This window comes from Adiantum capillus-veneris, chromosome 7 (genome assembly GCF_014529385.1).
Source record: "Adiantum capillus-veneris isolate H3 chromosome 7, ASM1452938v2, whole genome shotgun sequence".
NCBI lineage: Eukaryota > Viridiplantae > Streptophyta > Polypodiopsida > Polypodiales > Pteridaceae > Adiantum > Adiantum capillus-veneris.
Genome location: NC_140937.1, coordinates 119,714,514 through 119,731,747, shown reverse-complemented (window position 1 = coordinate 119,731,747; position 17,234 = coordinate 119,714,514). Strand labels below are relative to the sequence as shown.

At 46.0% G+C, this 17,234-nt stretch overlaps 1 protein-coding gene across 1 annotated transcript in view; it reads left to right on the top strand.

Annotated features, from left to right (window-relative positions):
- Positions 1 to 824: 824 nt before the first annotated feature.
- The window catches only part of LOC147454515 (varicose-related protein-like), a 97,648-nt gene continuing 81,238 nt past the window's right edge, over positions 825 to 17,234 (top strand). The window contains exon 1 of the mRNA XM_086516447.1: positions 825 to 980. The gene's annotated coding sequence lies outside the window, so the exon portion shown is untranslated. The remainder of the gene's footprint in view (positions 981 to 17,234) is intronic.

Here is a 17,234-nt window from a genome sequence, read left to right as displayed (position 1 = left end):
CACTGTCTAAGGTAGCCAACCTCCCTTCCCTTGTAGCCCTCTCCTGTGACACTCGTTCGACACTCATTCCCCAGGCCCACATAACCTATGTGCCCCAAATGAAAACACGTAGCCCTCTCTTGCAATGCTCATTCTCGAGGCCCTCATAACCTATATGCCCACATGGAGAAGCGCATGGCCTCCCCCAAGTTACCTGCACACGTGTCCGCCTCATGTAAATGTACGCCTATCTCACATCTCCCCTCATATATCTCACATGGGCATGGGAGATGGGATCAAACGCCATAAATCTTGTCGCAAAAATGAACTCGGTTACAAAAGTGTACCCGCGTTTACTTTCTCTCTCCCCAATATATTTGCGCGTCAAAATTCGAGGAAGACACCTATATTCCACAAGTGACGTGTGCATGCAATGTGGTTAAGGCTCACGATTCTCATCCCTCGGGTTGTGGGTTCAATCCTCCAAGGTGGGAGGGGGGCTGGCGGGGGCAAATTTTTTCCGGAGTTTACACATGCCCTCCAATGACTGGGGGGGGGGGGGGGGGGGGACTCTTGTATAAGTGACATGGGATTACAAAGGAGGGATTGGTGATGGCAATTGATTGGCGGGGTGCGGATGATCTGGAGATCGTCGCGCAATAGGGGGACAGTTTTTTATATCTTCGACCTCACATCCTCTGCAGTGATGCGCGCTAGCTGAGTTGGATAGGGTGCTACTCTGTGGAGTGGGAGGTCGGGGGTTCAATGGGCATCCATGGTGCGATGGAACCCTAATCTTTTTAATCAACGAAATTCCATTAACTATGGATTAAACCTCCATCTTTAATCCCTTCACTTTGGGTGTGGCTGCAAAGGTTTACTTTGAGCAGGCCAAAAATGGAATACGTTTTAGGACCTTTTTCACCCTTTAAGATCCTTTCTGGAGCGAAGCAAGAGACTCAAGGGACTCTGGGCAACATACCTCTCTCCTCCTTGTCCAGGTGCATACCGTCTCTCTCTCTCTCTCTCGCGCGCGCGCGCGCCCCTGCATTTAAGTCATGCGTGCAAGGGGCACTTTGTTACGAACGAATCTGGCGGATGCTTCTAGTATACTGTTTATCTTAGATGGGGCTTTGTTTCATCAAATCAGTGGTTAGAAACTGTATGTGACGCTGAATTTCCAGCTGATTATGGCAATTATGCAAGCCCTCATCCACACACAGACGAAATCCACACACCACTTACACTTTTTTTTTATAGTAATCACCCCTTTTTTTTTTTGTAAATCAGTTTTGATTAATTTACTGGTGGGAAACCTCTAAGCGAGGAAAACCCATCGAAAGGATCATATACAAGGGGAAGAACACAGAACTGATCAGCTCTACAATATGGCTAGAAGCATTCATAGGAAAGCTGATGTATCTCTGTGGTGATATCACCAACTTCCAAGGCAAATCGTAAAGATGGCCTAAGAGAGAGCTCGAAGAACGGGAATGGTTCTCACCAACTTCCAAGGCAAATCGTAAAGATGGCCTAAGAGTTCTCACCAACCTCCATGAATGCGATGGAACATAAAAGCATTATGTTGACGCCATAGGGTTCAATAAGCCCAATATCTGACCCACATAAAGAAGACCGTGAGACATTGCAAGGACGGTGAGAAAATGCTAAATGCCCAAAACCTTTTGTGGAAGACAACCTTTGGAAAATGAAGCCGCATATAGGTCGATACACGGCGAAGGAAATCCCTAGTAGTGTAGCAATCCCACAACAAGTGGCAAACATTCTCTTCCGTAGTCGAGCAATGGACACAAGATGAAGGGCGGATATGACGTGCCCAGCCGACCGGGAGCACTCCAAGCAAACAGTGCCAAAGAAACAGTCGCTCCTTCAACAGCAAGTGGCTTTTCCACAGGGTAGAGAGAAGCTTCGTCCACCAAATATCAGATTTGTACATGTGCCAAAGGGCATTACAATGATCAGCAAGCCAAGGTTGCAGTAGAAGAAGAGCATAAACTCGACTGACAAAAATATTCTGAAAATGCGTTTCTTGAAGATTCCAATCATACATGCGATCACCATCAACCAAAGGTGTAATGGGTAAAAAATCAAGTTTTCACCATGAGTTCTCTCTCTCTCTCTCTCTCTCTCTTTGTGTGTGACGTTTTCTCCTATGTTCTCTCTTTCTCTCTCTAGCACTCCTCCTCGCCGTGTACTTGTTTGCTTGTAGGTGGTTGTCATGCTTGTACAGTGGGCAATTCGCGCTTGGAGTTTGTGTACAAGGAGATGTGTCTCGATAGATCAGAGATCCATTGGCTGGTCCTGAGAGGAGGTTTGCTCGCGGTTGAGGACGAGATCATTACCCGATTCACCCTTTTCTTCTGCACCTTGACATTTCATGCAAGTGGTCAATGTAGTGCATGAACACAGATTGGAGTTCAATGGAAAGAAGAGCGAGTTCTTTTTGGCAGGGATACAGTTTTTGGGTCTCATTGTAGTGTAACGGGGACGGGCACCACGTGCCAACGGAAAAGAATAGATTGAACAACTTAAAGCACTTCAAATAACAACTGAATTGAAAGAGATGCACGACATACGAGACGCGAAGTGGCAAAGTTCCACCCCAAGGGAGCACTGGCCCCAAACCTTGGTGTCCCTTTCGGTATTTCTTTATATTGCTTCAACTCAGTACAAGCCGGTACTTTGTGCCCATGGCAAATATTTAAAGACCCTTGGCCTCTCAAAAGCAGCTACATGAAAAGCTTCAAGCTCTAAAAGCATTTGGTCCCAAAAGCTACTAGCACAAATCTGAAAGTCTGAACAATTTGCCATGTCAACAGTCAGCGCTTGTCGTCGGCATCCGTAGAGTGCCATGTCAGCATGTCAGCGCAAATTGGGGGCTATCCGTACAGGCCTGCAATGTCATCAGCTCAGCTTCGCAGGGGTTTTTGTGTGTATATGTGAGGGTCCTGCTTTATTTAAATACCCCTAGGAACTTGAACCCCATTGGATGGGGTCCCATAAGTTGGTGGGAAGTTCTTTAACACACGGCATGACTTAGTAAGTTAATGAAACTTCTTATGCTGCTTCTTCTTAGGGTTTAGAAAATTAGACCCCTCGGCCGAGATTTGCAGGTTGACTCCTTTCTTCAGTGGCTTGACACGTCAGCAGTTTGTGACATCCCCCCTTCTTGAAAGAAGAGTAATCGTTCGCGATTACTGCATATTTGCAAAACAACTCAAGTTAGCTCAAAAAATTTTCCGAGGGTCATTTTGAGGAACAATCAATTTTCTCATTCCAAATTGGAGCTCTTGATGTTCTGGATCGTTGGCTTTACAGAAAAATCTCATCCAATAAGGAGTATATATTCTCATTCCAGATTGCAGCTCTCGATATTCCAGCGTAGCAAAATTAGCCATCACATTCAGACGACACTGATCTGTAATGGGTGTCTTGATGCACTAAAATTACATACCCAAGCAATCTTATCCAATCAGGAAGATTTAGTGGTTGGCACATCACAATGCATCACAAATGCTCACATATGCATGTTACAAGCATAGTTATGTGGAACACGGAACGAGAACGGCAACGGGCATCCCTGCGGAACGGGGGAACGAGAATGGGTCCGGAACGAGAACAACACGGAACGGGAGGCATAAAAAACACCAAAATAATGCAATTTTTAGCGTTGTGTGTTTGAATACAAGTAGTACAAGAGTCCTTTGACTCTAATACTCACAAAAAACACGATTTGAAGACCATTCAACCTTATTATGACTTGATTGTGATGTGCGGCGCTGTGGTCACAGTACATACACAACAGACACAATGCCCATACACAATAACACATGCAATTACTTCATAGAACTGAATGATGATTGAAGGTCGAATATGTTTGACCTCGAAAAAGAAGGACAATATTTTTTGCAATAGGGGCTGACTGTTTCTGTGAAGGCGTACAAAGCGAGTTGCCTCCTTTATGTCGTGAAGATCATATGATTGATTCCTTGTAGTACACCACCGAACCGGCCACCTTAGAGAGTTAGCCGATGCCAAAATAAAGACAATGAACCAGAACAGATTTCCACTTTACGAGGATCAATGAATTAATGGGTCATTTGAAACGGGGTTTCTCGATACATTTGGGAAATTTGACTTACCCCACTGATGATATCTTGACTCAAGTCGACAGACTTCAGAATTCTACTTGTCGAATCGAGTTGAAGAGTGATTATCATCAGATCTGTATTGCTCCCGGAGACGTCTACAAGATAGCTTTCAGGATGACTTTTTCGGTTTTCAGAGAGTACCAATCATTTGTGGGTTTTCCAGACACCGAGGAAGCATAAATTGCTTACAAATGTGAAAAAGAGCGAGTTTTTCTTGCCTGAGATACATTTCTTGGGACACATCGTCTCAGTAGAAAGGGTACAGATGGATCTGGCCAAAAGTGACACTATCCGTGATTGGCCCGACTCGAAGAATGTTCATGAACTTCGAAGCTTTTGGGCTCGTGTTCTTACTACAGGCGGTTCATTCGCAAGTTTGCAGAGGTATCTTCCCCTTTGCACATATTGACTCAGAAAGGAGTCCCTTTCTTGTGGAGACCGACAAAGGTGACTGCCTTTCAGACACATAAGGAAAAACTGACTACAGGATCAGTGTTGGCTTTGCCAGACTTGCAAAAGCCATTCGAAGTTTATTGTGATGCTTGTGGTCGAAGTCTGGGAGCGGTCTTAATGCAGAAGGCCATGTGATTGCCTATGAAAGCAGATTATTTTCAAGGCCAGAATTGATAGCACATATTTATGAGAGAGCTATTGGGAGTGATCCATGCTCTTACTCAATGGCGACATTACCTACTCGGAGCCGATTTCACGGTCTTCACTGATCATCAAAGTTTACAGTACTTCTTGTCACAGAAGCAGCTTTCGAAAAAGCAGATGCGGTGGGCTAACATCTTATCACAGTTTCACTTCCAGATTGTCCATGTTCAGGGACAAATAAACTTAGTGGTAGATGCTGTGTCTCGGAAACCCCTTGTCTTGGCTATTTCCGCGATCCACCATAGAAGCTTCGAGGATATGGTTAATCAGTACGCCACGGATCTGGATTTTTTCGATGTGTTTACTCGGATACAAAACGGGGAGATAGTGCCAGGATATTCCATACGGGATGGCTACTTGATGAAGAAAAGAATGTTGTGTGTTACACATCCGTTGAGGGAATAGGTTTTGACTGAGTGCCATTGTCCACCTTTTACGGGTCACCGTGGCATTGATACCACCTTGAAAGGTGTGGAGCGCTATTTTCTTTAGACCGAGACTCAAGAAGTACGACTTTGTTCGCAGTTGTTTCGTTTGTCAGAAGGTCAAGTTTGACAGGCATAAGACACAAGGATTACTACAGCCTTTACCCATTACACCTGCCCCTGGGAAAGTGTTGCAATGGATTTCATCTTTGATCTCCGAAAGACACAGAGTGGGCATGATGGCCTTTGGACGGTCATCAACAGATTTAGTAAGCAGGCTCACTGCTCTACAGTAAAGAAGACAGTTAAGCCCGACCTTTGGCGAAACTGTTCGAATATATGGCATATATGAGTCCATTGTTTCGGACAAAGATCCCCTGTCTACTACCCCTGTCTACTAGTTGTTTTGAATGGCAACCTGGGAGAACATTGGCACGTGGTTGCAGTTCTCGTTCCACCTGCGATGCTTTTTCCTACGCTTTGGAGAGAGAAAAAAAGCCTCTTGCTTTATTTTTAGCAAGAGAGAGAGAAAGCCTCTTTGCTTTATTTTAGCAAGAGAAAGAGAGAGAAACTCCTGTTTTACTTTTACAAGCTTTTGATCTTTTGATTTTCAGCTTTTGGGGCTCTGCTTTTGGCAACCCTTGTAACTTTAAATATGTGAGCAGGCCTCTCACAAGTCAGAGCATCTGGACGCAGAGTCTGAGTGTGAGCACCTACCCGCACTCTTGTACTTTGAACTCAGATTAATACAAAAAGAAATACCGAAAGGGGCGCCAGTGTTTGGGGCCAATATCTCTAGGCACAGAACTCCGCCGGGCCAGTGTCGAATCAATTGTGAACTGTGAACTGTTTTGAAGTGGTTATTTGGTGCTGTCGCGGTAGATTCTTGACTTGGAGTGTCCAAGTCTGTTATAGTGGTATCATAGCCTGACCGATTTCTCTTCTACGGGAAATCCGATCCCAAATTTTTTTTTTTCCGCGGCACCTATGGCTTCAGGCAAAGATCAGTCGACTCCCCCTGCATCCGGAGATGCGAGAAGGGATCACAACGAAGATTCCGGCAAGGAGTATGGCCCGCCTCGGCCTACTCAGGAGGAGCGTCGAGAGATGGAGCATCAACGATTGATCGGCGACGCAACAAAGATGATGCTTAATTTTGCCAAGGATTCGAAAATGGCAAAATATATGTGCAAGACCTCTCTGGAGGAGGTGCATACGCAGTGGCAAAAAACCACACCACCACCCTCGAAACCCGATCTCAAGAAACCTCCTGTTTTCAAGAAGTATACAGAGAAGGAATTAGAAGAGGTGGTTGATGCGCGAATTGCATAGCTTTTTGACGCGCTGAACAAAGCTAAAAAGCACGGCAAAAAGCAGAAGAAAGGCGTTGACTTCTCGGGTTATTTGGGTCGTCAGTCGACATTTGAAAAGGCAAAGAAACAGAAGAAGCGTGCTCGATTTGAAGGAGTACCCAGTTCTTCTTCTTCTTCTTCTTCTTTCGACAGTTCTTCTAGCTCATCCGACTCGAACGAAGAAGACCGAAAAGGCAAAAAGCGAAGCAAAAAGCAAAAAAGGCAAAGAAGTCCAAATCTCGCCCAGTGAGAGACAGTTCTACAAAGGACTCGTCTACAGACAGTTCAGACTGTGACGATAGCAACTTTTATGCAAAGAAGAAGAATTTTTACGAAGCCAACCAGTATGACTTTCCGGAAGACAAAAGCAAGAAAGGCCGAGAGTTTAAGGAAGGTGGACAGTCAATTAAATTGTGACACGTTTTCGGGATATAGAGATGCTTCGAAGGCTTTGTCTTTTGTACAGCAGTTTGACATTGCTTTCACGGGAGGGCGTTACTCAGAGCACTCTAAGATTCAGAGAGTTGCCTCTTACTTTAAGGGGAATGCTCGAGCTTGGTGGTCCACGCTTCTTTTAAGCAAGATTGCGCCAGTTAAATGGCTGAAATTCAAGAGGCTTTTTATTTCTTCTTGGTTGACTCGAGTCTCGAGAGTATGAACGGGATATCCGAACTGCTTGGAACCATCTTCGGATGACCAAGAAAGATACAATGGACGCTTATTGCGAGAGATTCTAGAGCTCTTTTCTACCCGCCTCTTCATTTAAGAAGATCTCGTTCAAGGAACAGATTGAGCGGTTTACCTTGGGACCACATGTGGAGATCCGAGATCACTGCTTGGAACAGAAGTAAGCTTCTATTCAAGAGTTGATGAGTCATGCGAAACGGGGTTTTGCCATTCACTCTGGCAGTCTGACTTACTCTACCGATGAGATCATGACACAAAGAGTTGAACAGACTTCGGCAAATGAGAGTAGAAACAGAAAGAGCAACCCAGAAAAGAAAGATGCACGACCCAAGCTTACTCCTCAAGAGAGAGCTTGCTTCATCAGGGAGGGGAAGTGCTTTGGATGTGGGGAACCTGGACATATTTCCGCGAAGTGCCCTAAAAAGGCACAGAAAGAACAGAATGACAAGGACGACGAAAGGCTTGAGAGTTCAAGAGGAGCTGAGGAACGTGGAAGAAAAGGCAAGATGAAAACAGGACTGGCTCCAGATTTTGTGGGTACCGATCCCAATACGATGGACGAGAGTACAGAACTTTGCCGAGCTTGGGGCGAAGTGAAAGATCAAGAAGCCCTGATCTTCTTTGATGGAGGAGCCAAGGCTAACTTCATTTCACCGGAATGGGCGGCGCGGCTCGAGATCGCTCCTGATCGGATGGGACCACTTGCAAAAGCAATTCTAGCGGCACCTGGCAGGGACGTAGCCATTACACCTATCATTGGCAAACTTCGGTTGCATTGTCAGGGGTATTTGGGGCATGAGGACTTTTACATAATGCCTTTGGAAGATTGTGATGTCCTCTTGGGAATTCCCTGGTACCACAAGAACAACGCTGTGGTCGATTATCGGGCGAGGAAAGCGATGTTGACTACAGAGAAGGGCAGAACCATTGTACTCGATATAAAACTGAAGGGCGAGTCTGTCCCTATTGTATCGGCTTCGGCCATTTCTAAATTAATGAAATCCAGTCTGTTTGTTTACTTGATCTTTATGAAAGAGTTGAGTGATGAAGATAAGACAAATATGTTTGAACTTGATAAAGAACGCCAAGATTTTCTCCACTCATGCTGATTGCTTCTCAGAGGGCGTGCCAGGCGAGTTACCACCTGCTCGTCCTGAAGATCATACCATTGATCTGATTCCTGGAAGCACACCATCGAACCGGCCACCTTACCGTGTGAGCCGAGCACAACACGAAGAGATTATGAACCAAGTGAAAAACCTCTTGGAAAAGGGTCTTGTCCAACCTAGTACTTCACCGTATTGCTCTCCAGTGTTGTTGGTTTTGAAGAAAGAGGGATCTTGGAGAATGTGCATCGATTATAGACCTCTCAACAAAATCACCATCAAGAACATATTTCCGATTCCTAGGATCGATGATATACTCGAAAGATTACAGGGATCCTCGTGCTTTAGCAGGATTGATTTGAAGAGTGGATATCGTCAGATCCGAATCGCACCGGGAGACGTCTACAAGACAGCCTTTCGGACGACTTCTGGGTTATTTGAGTTTTTGGTGATGCCTTTTGGCTTAACCAATGCTCTTGCGACATTTAACTGGATGATGGACATGATTTTTCGAGAGTACAGGCTATTTGTTGGCACTTTCTTTGACGATATCATTGTTTTCTCCAAGAATGAGGTAGAACACAGAGGTCATCTGCTTCGGGTTTTTCAGGCATTACGGGATCACAAGTTGGTGATTAATGCAAAGAAAAGTGAATTTTTCTTACCAGAGATACACTTTTTGGGACACATTGTGTCAGTAGCAAGAGTGCAAATGGATCCGGCCAAGATAGAGACTATCCGTGATTGGCCCGATTTGAAGAATGTCCATGAAGTCAGAAGCTTCTTGGGACTGTGTTCGTACTACAGGTGGTTCATCGAAAGTTTGCAGAGGTTGCTTCCCCTTTGCATATCTTGACACAGAAAGGAGTCCCTTTCTTGTGGGGACCCACAGAGGTGACTGCCTTTCAGACTTTGAAAGAGAAATTGACTACGGGACCAGTTTTGACTTTGCCGGACTTGCAGAAGTCATTTGAAGTATATTGTGATGCTTGTGGTCGTAGTCTGGGTGTGGTCTTAATGCAAGAAGGCCATGTCATTGCTTACGAGAGCCGATTGTTCTCAAGGCCGGAATTGACAGCACAGATTTATGAGAAAGAGCTTTTGGCGGTTATCTATGCTCTTACTCAGTGGCGGCACTACCTACTCGTAGCGGATTTTACTGTCTTTACAGACCATCAAAGTTTACGATACTTCTTGTCACAGAAGCAGCTATCGGAAAAATAGATGCGGTGGGCGAACATCTTATCACAGTTTCACTTCCAGATTGTCCATGTTTAGGGACATAAGAATTTGGTGGCAGATGCTTTGTCTCGGAAGCTGTTGGTTCTGGCTATTTCCGCGATTCACCATAGGAGCTTCGAGGATATGGTCGATCAGTATGCCACAGATCCAGATTTTACAGACGTTTTCACACGGATACAGGATGGGGAGATAGTAGCGGGATATTCCATTCGGGATGGCTACTTGATGAGGAAAACCATGTTGTGCGTTACACAGCCGTTGAGGGAAAAGGTTATGACTGAATGCCACTGTCCGCCTTATACGGGTCATCGCGACATTGCTACCACCATGAAAGGGGTAGAGAGATTTCTTTTGGCCGAGACTCAAGAAAGATGTGGACGAGTTTGTGCGCAGATGCTTGGTATGCCAAAGGTCAAGTTTGACAAGCATAAAGCACAGGGATTGTTACAGCCTTTGCCCATACCCACCCGCCCATGGGAAAGTATTGCAATGGATGTCATTTTTGATCTCCCGAGAACATAGAGTGGTCACGATGGTATCTGGACTGTTATTGATAGATTTAGCAAACAGACCCATTTCCTTCCAGTGAAGAAAACAGTCAAGCCGGATCACTTAGCGAGACTATTTGTGGCCCAGATTTTTAGATTACATGGCATGCCTGAGATGATTGTCTCTGACAGGGACCCCAGATTTACGAGTTTGTTCTGGAAGGCAATTTGGGAGAACATTGGCACGCGGTTGCAGTTCTCGTCATCTTTCCACCCGTAGACTGACGGGCAATCTGAGATTGCCAATTCAGTGGTTTTGGATTTATTGAAGTCTTATATCTCGGATTAGAAGACTTAATGGGAAAAGTATCTACTTTTGGTGGAATTTGCCTACAATAACACGATACACTCTTCGACGGGGAAGGCGCCATTTGAGATTGTTGAAGGTGCTGTGAAGGGTCCACCCTTCCTAAGCACGAAAGATAAGATTTTTGAAGCGGATGAGTATAGGCGCGACTTAGACACGGCTTTTGCCAAGGTCCGTGAGGCTTTGCAGAAATCTCAAGAACGACAGAAAAAGGCAGCGGATCGCCATTGTCGCCATTTGAAATTGAAGGAGGATGATTGGGTGCTCTTACGTTTTGAGAAGGCACGCCTAAGAAAGAAGAAGGGAAAGGAGAGGCTTTTTCCAAAGCTTAGTATGCGATACTGCTGATCTTTCCAGATCTCCGAAAAGATCAATGATGTCTGTAATAGACTTGGACACTCCAAGTCAAGAATCAATCACGATAGCACCAATAACCACTTAAAACAATTCACAGATCATAGTAGATTTGCACTGGCCTGGCGGAGTTCCGTGCCTAGAGATATTGGCCCTGAAGACTGGCGCCCCTTTCGGTATTTCTTTTTATATTAATCATTGTCAAAGTACAAAGAGCGGTTAGGGTTTCACTCTCAAACTCTACGTCCAGATGCTCTGCAGAGTGAGCCCCTCACCGCGTATTTAAAGATTACAAGGGATGCCCAAAAGCAGAGCCCCAAAAGCTTCCAGTTCAAAAGCAACAATTCTCTCTCTCTCTCTCTCAGAAGAGTAAATAAAGCAAATCAGCTCTCTCTCTCTTATTCAAATTGCGTAGCCAAAAAAAAAGGTGCAGTTTTTGCGTCACTAGGAGGAAAAAGCAACTTCCGCGATATTCGGAAATCCGTACGCTAGCCACGTGGCAGTTTCAAACGCTTTAGGGTTTCAGCCAGAAAATTAGGGTTAGGGTTTCCAAAAATTAGGGTTTTTGCAAATTAGGGTTTTTGGTAGAGTTTAGGGTTTGCAGGAATTTTAGGGTTTCTGTTAGAAATTAGGGTTTCTGTTGTCGATAGCCACGTCATCACTTTGTGACATACCCCCCTCTTGAAAGCATTGTAATCGACCGCAATTACGCTTGCAAAACCGACAGAAGCCATAAACCGTCTTAGCAGACACTGACTCTTAGTACCTACGTACTAGGAACACACATCTAGCACATGTACCAAATCGACAGTCACATCACACGACATCACATGACATTCAACATTCATTCATATCTTAGACCATGATTTATCGGCAATGTAGCTAGCAATCGCATCTAGGTCCAATCGGGACTTCATCCGACATCGATGTCCGATTGACTAACCCCTATTGCCACCATGTCTTTTCGAGATCAATCAGACCAAAATGCTGCAGTCATTTCGTCTATCAGTTCCTGCACTTAAAAAGAAGTGAAGAACAAATCAGTATCATAATCAAGAATTCCATTTCATAAAGTCATCCAGCAGAATACTGTTAGCTCTTAGTATCCTTGAAGCTCAAAGAGACATCAGTGACTTTAGTATCAAAAACGAGGCATCTGTTGACAAAGCTCCGGCCAAGCTGAATTCTGGGTTCCGTTTGGAATAGACTATGCTAAACCAAAAGCATCAAGGTAAAGTTTCACAATCTGAGGAGTATCTGCCAGGTCCTCCTCCTCCATCCACTTCGCATCTAATGCAGGATAGTTCTTGAACTTAACCAAGAACCGCCTTCGGACTTGACCTTTATTCCTCGTATCCTTATGTGCCAAAATCTGTTCAAGAACAAGGATCTCCTTGTTTTCTTCCACTTCGGGTTGCTCATCAGGCTCCGCATCATCAGGCACATCACCTTTAAAGGGTTTCAAGAGACTCACATGAAATGCATTGTGAATCCTCCAAGTATCTGGCAGTTTCAATCGGAAGGAGACATCATTTATCTTTTCAGTGATCTGGAAAGGTCCGTAGTATCGCATACCAAGCTTTTTCTTTCTCAGGCGTGCCTTCTCAAAACGTAAGAGCACCCAATCATCCTCCTTCAATTTCAAATCGCAACGATGGCTATCTGCTGCCTTTTTCTGTCTTTCCTGAAATTTCCGCAAAGCCTTCCGGACCAAGTCCCTCGTGAACTGGTCGGCTTCAAAGAAAAATCTTATCTTTCGCGTTAAGGAAGGGTAAACCTTCGTAGCAAATTCAAAAAATCTCAAATGGCATCTTCCCGATCAAAGAGTCAAACGTGTTTCTGTAGGCATATTCCACCAAAGGTAACAACCTTTCCGAAGAAGTCTTCTGATCCAAGATATAAGACTTCAATAAATAAAAAATCACTGAGTTGGCAATCTCAAATTGCCCTTAAGTCTGCAAGTGGAACGATGACGAGAACTGCAATTGCGTGCCAATGTTCTCCCCAAATTGCCTTCCAAAACAAACTCATAAATCTGGGGTCTCTGTCGGAGACACTCGTCTCAGACATGCCATGTTATCGGAAACTCATCCATTCTATGTTCTCGGGAGATCAAAAATGAACTCCATTGCAATACTTTCCCAGGGGTGGGTGGGTATGGATAAAAGGCTGTAACAATCCCTGTGCCTTATGCCTGTCAAACTTGACCTTCTGGCATACTAAGCAACTAGTTGCGCACAAACTCTTCCACATCCTTTTTGAGTCTCGGCCAAAAGAAGTATGTCTCTACCCCATGGTGGTAGCAATGCCACGGTGACCCGTAAAAGGTGGAGAGTGGCATTCAGTCATAACCTTTTCCCTCAACGGCTGTGTAACGCACAACATGGTTTTTCTCATCAAGTAGCCTTCCCGAATGGAGTATCCTGCTATCTTTCTCCCCATCCCATATCCGTGTGAAAATATCTGCAAAATATGTATCTGTAGCATATTGATCGACCATATCCTCGAAGCTCCTATGATGTATCGCGGAAATAGCCAAAACCAATGGCTTCCGAGACAAAGCATCTGCCACCAACTCATCCAACAGAATGCCGACTACTGAACTGCTTTATGGCTTGTGTCTGATTTTGCATGTATAATCGAGGGCGATTTCAGTTCTTTCAAGGAGGGGGGGGGGTATGTCACAAAGTGACGACGTGGTGTCACAAATTGCTGACGTGTCCAGACACTGAAGAGCAGAGCCAACCTTCGGATCACGGCCGAGGAGCTTAAACCCTAAGAAGAACAAGTAACAGAAGAAGAAGTCCTACCAACTTATGGGGACCTCGTTGATGGAGCCCCAGTGACATAAAGGAATTAAAATAAAGGAGAACAGACTCACCTACAAAGAGAAAGACTTGCGTAGCAGCTGATGACGTGGCAACTATACGAAAATCTAGAATTTGCGTTGACATGGTGACGTGGTAGACTATACGGATTTTCGCGTTTTGCGTTGATTGCTGATGTGGCAGTTGTACGGAATTCTGTGATTTACGTTGGCAGCTTTTTGGCATTGCTTTTGGACCAAAAGCTTTTGAGTTTGAAGGCTTTTAATGTAAACTACTTTTGGGGCCTAGGGCCTTTATATATGAGGCCATGGGCTCATTCTTTGGCATGCTTCCTGGAGAAGGTGCAGAGTTTGGAGTACCGGCTTGTACTGTGTTGATGCAATATAAAGAAATACCGAAAGGGGCGCCAAGGTTTGGGGCCAATACTCTCGGGGGTGGAATTCCGCCACTCCGTGTTGTGTGTCGTCTCTCTCTCTCTCTCAATTCAGTTGTTATTGAAGTGCTAGAAGTCTGTTTAGACTGTTCTTTTCTATTGGCACATGGCGCCTGTCTTGTGACAGTGGTATCAGAGCATCAGGCGTGTGCTTTTCTGAAAGCATACCGGTCCTACCAAAGAGTAGACAGAGCAAGATTGCACTTCCAAATTTCATTGGAAATTTTAGCTTCGTGCTCTGACCCCGGACTTATTAGCCACTCCCACCCATACTTCATCGCGCATCGGGCGCGCTCCCGTCTTCACCGCTCATGTCTTACAAGGCATAAGCCAAAAAGATCACTATTGTTTTTCTCAAAAGCATTGCCATGCAGATGTTGATGTCTACAGCTACCAAGCCGCACACTCTAAGGACTTGGCAAGCTTTCAAGAAAATTTTTGCCCGAAGTTATATGGTTTCTGACATCTTCCTTCGGAGTGCAACTTCTGGCAGAGGGGGGTATCTTGAAATGCTTGCCATGGAAACCCAGCAGATTATAACTTGAAATTTCTTGACATCTCTTAGTAGATGTCTCTTCACGAGTTGATGACCTTAGAGGTCCGATGCGATTGCTGTCTTGGGACTACCATTGCTGTCAGAGCAACACAGTCTGTCCAAGAGTTGATGGACCATGTTGTGGTTGTCTACGACCTTATGGAAGGAACCTAACGCTAATTTTTGATGCAGGTTTCAAGATGGAAAGTCAGTCGACTTTTCGAGCTCGACTGATGTCGAGATTGCTTTTTAAGTTTGAGTTCTGTTTGAGAACTTGTTTGGTGACCCTGTTTGGAATTTGTTTGAAATGGATGGTATCTGTTTTGAACATGTTTTGGTGCTGATTTGAAATGTTTGACTTCGGTTTTAATACTGGTTTCATTGATTGGTGATTTTACTCCCAGTGACAAATGATGTTTGAGAATGCTTGCTCATTCATACTCATGGCCCATACCATTTTAGGTTATTTGCGGGGGGAGTTGTCACAAACGGGAGCGCATAGCAATATAGAATATACTCGGATAATTAGAATTTATCACTTAATACTAAAGCCAAAGGATATATATATATATATATATATATATATATATATATATATAGAGAGAGAGAGAGAGAGAGAGAGAGAGAGAGAGAGAGAGAGAGAGAGAGAGAGAGAGAAGATCGACACAGTATTGGGGACCAGAAGATGGGCTGGTCCCCCCCTTGTAATAGTATCTTTATTACTGAGGAGAAGTCTATACAAGCACTAGAACTGAACGTATTACCACGTTCGTTCTAGAATAAGACTCGATGGTTCACGGAAGCCTCAGCTTCCTATTCCTAGGGTGAAACCCTATTCCAAGGAACTTCCGTTCCTTATTCCAAATCCTTGAGAACCAAGGTTCTTGCCTCTGGATCTCACCTTACAAACTCAGGGCATGGCGCTTGGCTTCTTTCGGGCCGTTTTCGGGTCTTGCGGGGCTCAGCGCGCTCGGGGGTGGCCGACGGGGCTCGGTAGGCGATGAGTGACGGCGGACCGTGTCCGGGGCTGGGGCGTTGATGACGGTGAGCTCTCGCCCGGGCCGCGGTGTGATCAAGGAACGCGGCGGGCATTTTCCTCGCCGCGAGCTACGTGCGGCTTGTATCGATACGGAAGGTCTTGAACCCGTGTGCCTAGACGTGAGACGGTGCGTGGCCGAGCCGACGGGCTTTGTTCCCGGCCGGTGAGGTGCGTTTCCCTCGACGGGGAGGTGCTCGGTGCGAGCTGGCGGCGTCGCTTCGGCGATGGTCGCCGTCCCTCGCCCCGGCCCGACCCCAAGATATTGCATGCAAGACGACGCAGACGGCGTTGGAAGCACCGCCGGCTCAGTGTCGGGAGGTGGAGCCGCGTCTGTGGGAAGGAGAGCCGGCCTTCGGTTGTCGGGTGTCCAGGACCCTGTCCCCCCATAATGTTTTCGGCTTCGAGGGGTACGTGTCGAATGGCGTGCTTCCGTGCGGTGGCGTTGCCCTGTGTTGGACGGCCGGGCGTTGGCGGGTCGTATTTTTTGGTGGACGGGGACTCTGTGCGGCGGCGCCTGCTTTGCAGTGGCCTCGGTTGCGACCCTCTGGCATGCGCCGCCGCACAATGACCCACCCTGCCTGCGCCTGGCCCTCCTTCATTGGGGTGGGTTCAGCCGTGCCGTCGCGTGCGACCTTGACGTGGCCCCCCGCGGTCGATCCCCCTTTCTCCCCTCCCCCGTGGGTCTAGGGTTAACCCCGGCGCCGTTGTGCCGATGGAGGTGCCCCCGCATCCAAACCGTCGAGGAGCGGCGATGTCCCGAACACGCGGCCGTGATTGGCCGCTCGTGTGACCGAGGATAGCTACCTGGTTGATCTTGCCAGTAGTCCTATGCTTGTCTCAAAGATTAAGCCATGCATGTGTAAGTATAAACTCTTTTGCGAATGGCTCATTAAATCAGTTATAGTTTCTTTGATGGTACCTTGCTACTCGGATAACCGTAGTAATTCTAGAGCTAATACATGCACCAAATCCCGACTTCTGGAAGGGACGCAATTTATTAGATAAAAGGCCGATGCGGGCTTGCCCGATAATGCGGTGAATCATGATAACTCAACGAATCGCACGGTCTTGGCGCCGGCAATGCTTCATTCAAATTTGTGCTCTATTAACTTTCGATGGTAGAGGCCTACCAGGCCCTACGAAGAGTCGCCTCCACGCGGGGGGACTGGATTCTAACTGAGAACTCTCCATTGCCTCTTAGGGATCTTCTAGCGGATGGGTGATACTCAACTCGTGAAGATTTAACTCCCAAGTAGATGAGGTAACTCGTCCCTTGTGGGTTTTTGAACGCACTACACCCAAGGGTTTTCCCAAGGGTATTGAACGCATTACGCCTTATACCTGGGCTAAAGGTAGGAATCTTCCACCGGATGGGGTGACTCCCAACCCGCGAAGATCTAGCTTCCGAGTGGATGAGGTAGCTCACCCCTTGTGGCATTTGAACGCACTACACCCGAAGTTTGTCCTATGGGTATTGAACGCATTAGGCCTTGTGCCTGGGCTAAAGGTAAGTCTCTTGAGGACTTCAGGAGGGTGGGGTAACTCACCTTCCTGAAGTTGGCGAAGAGCC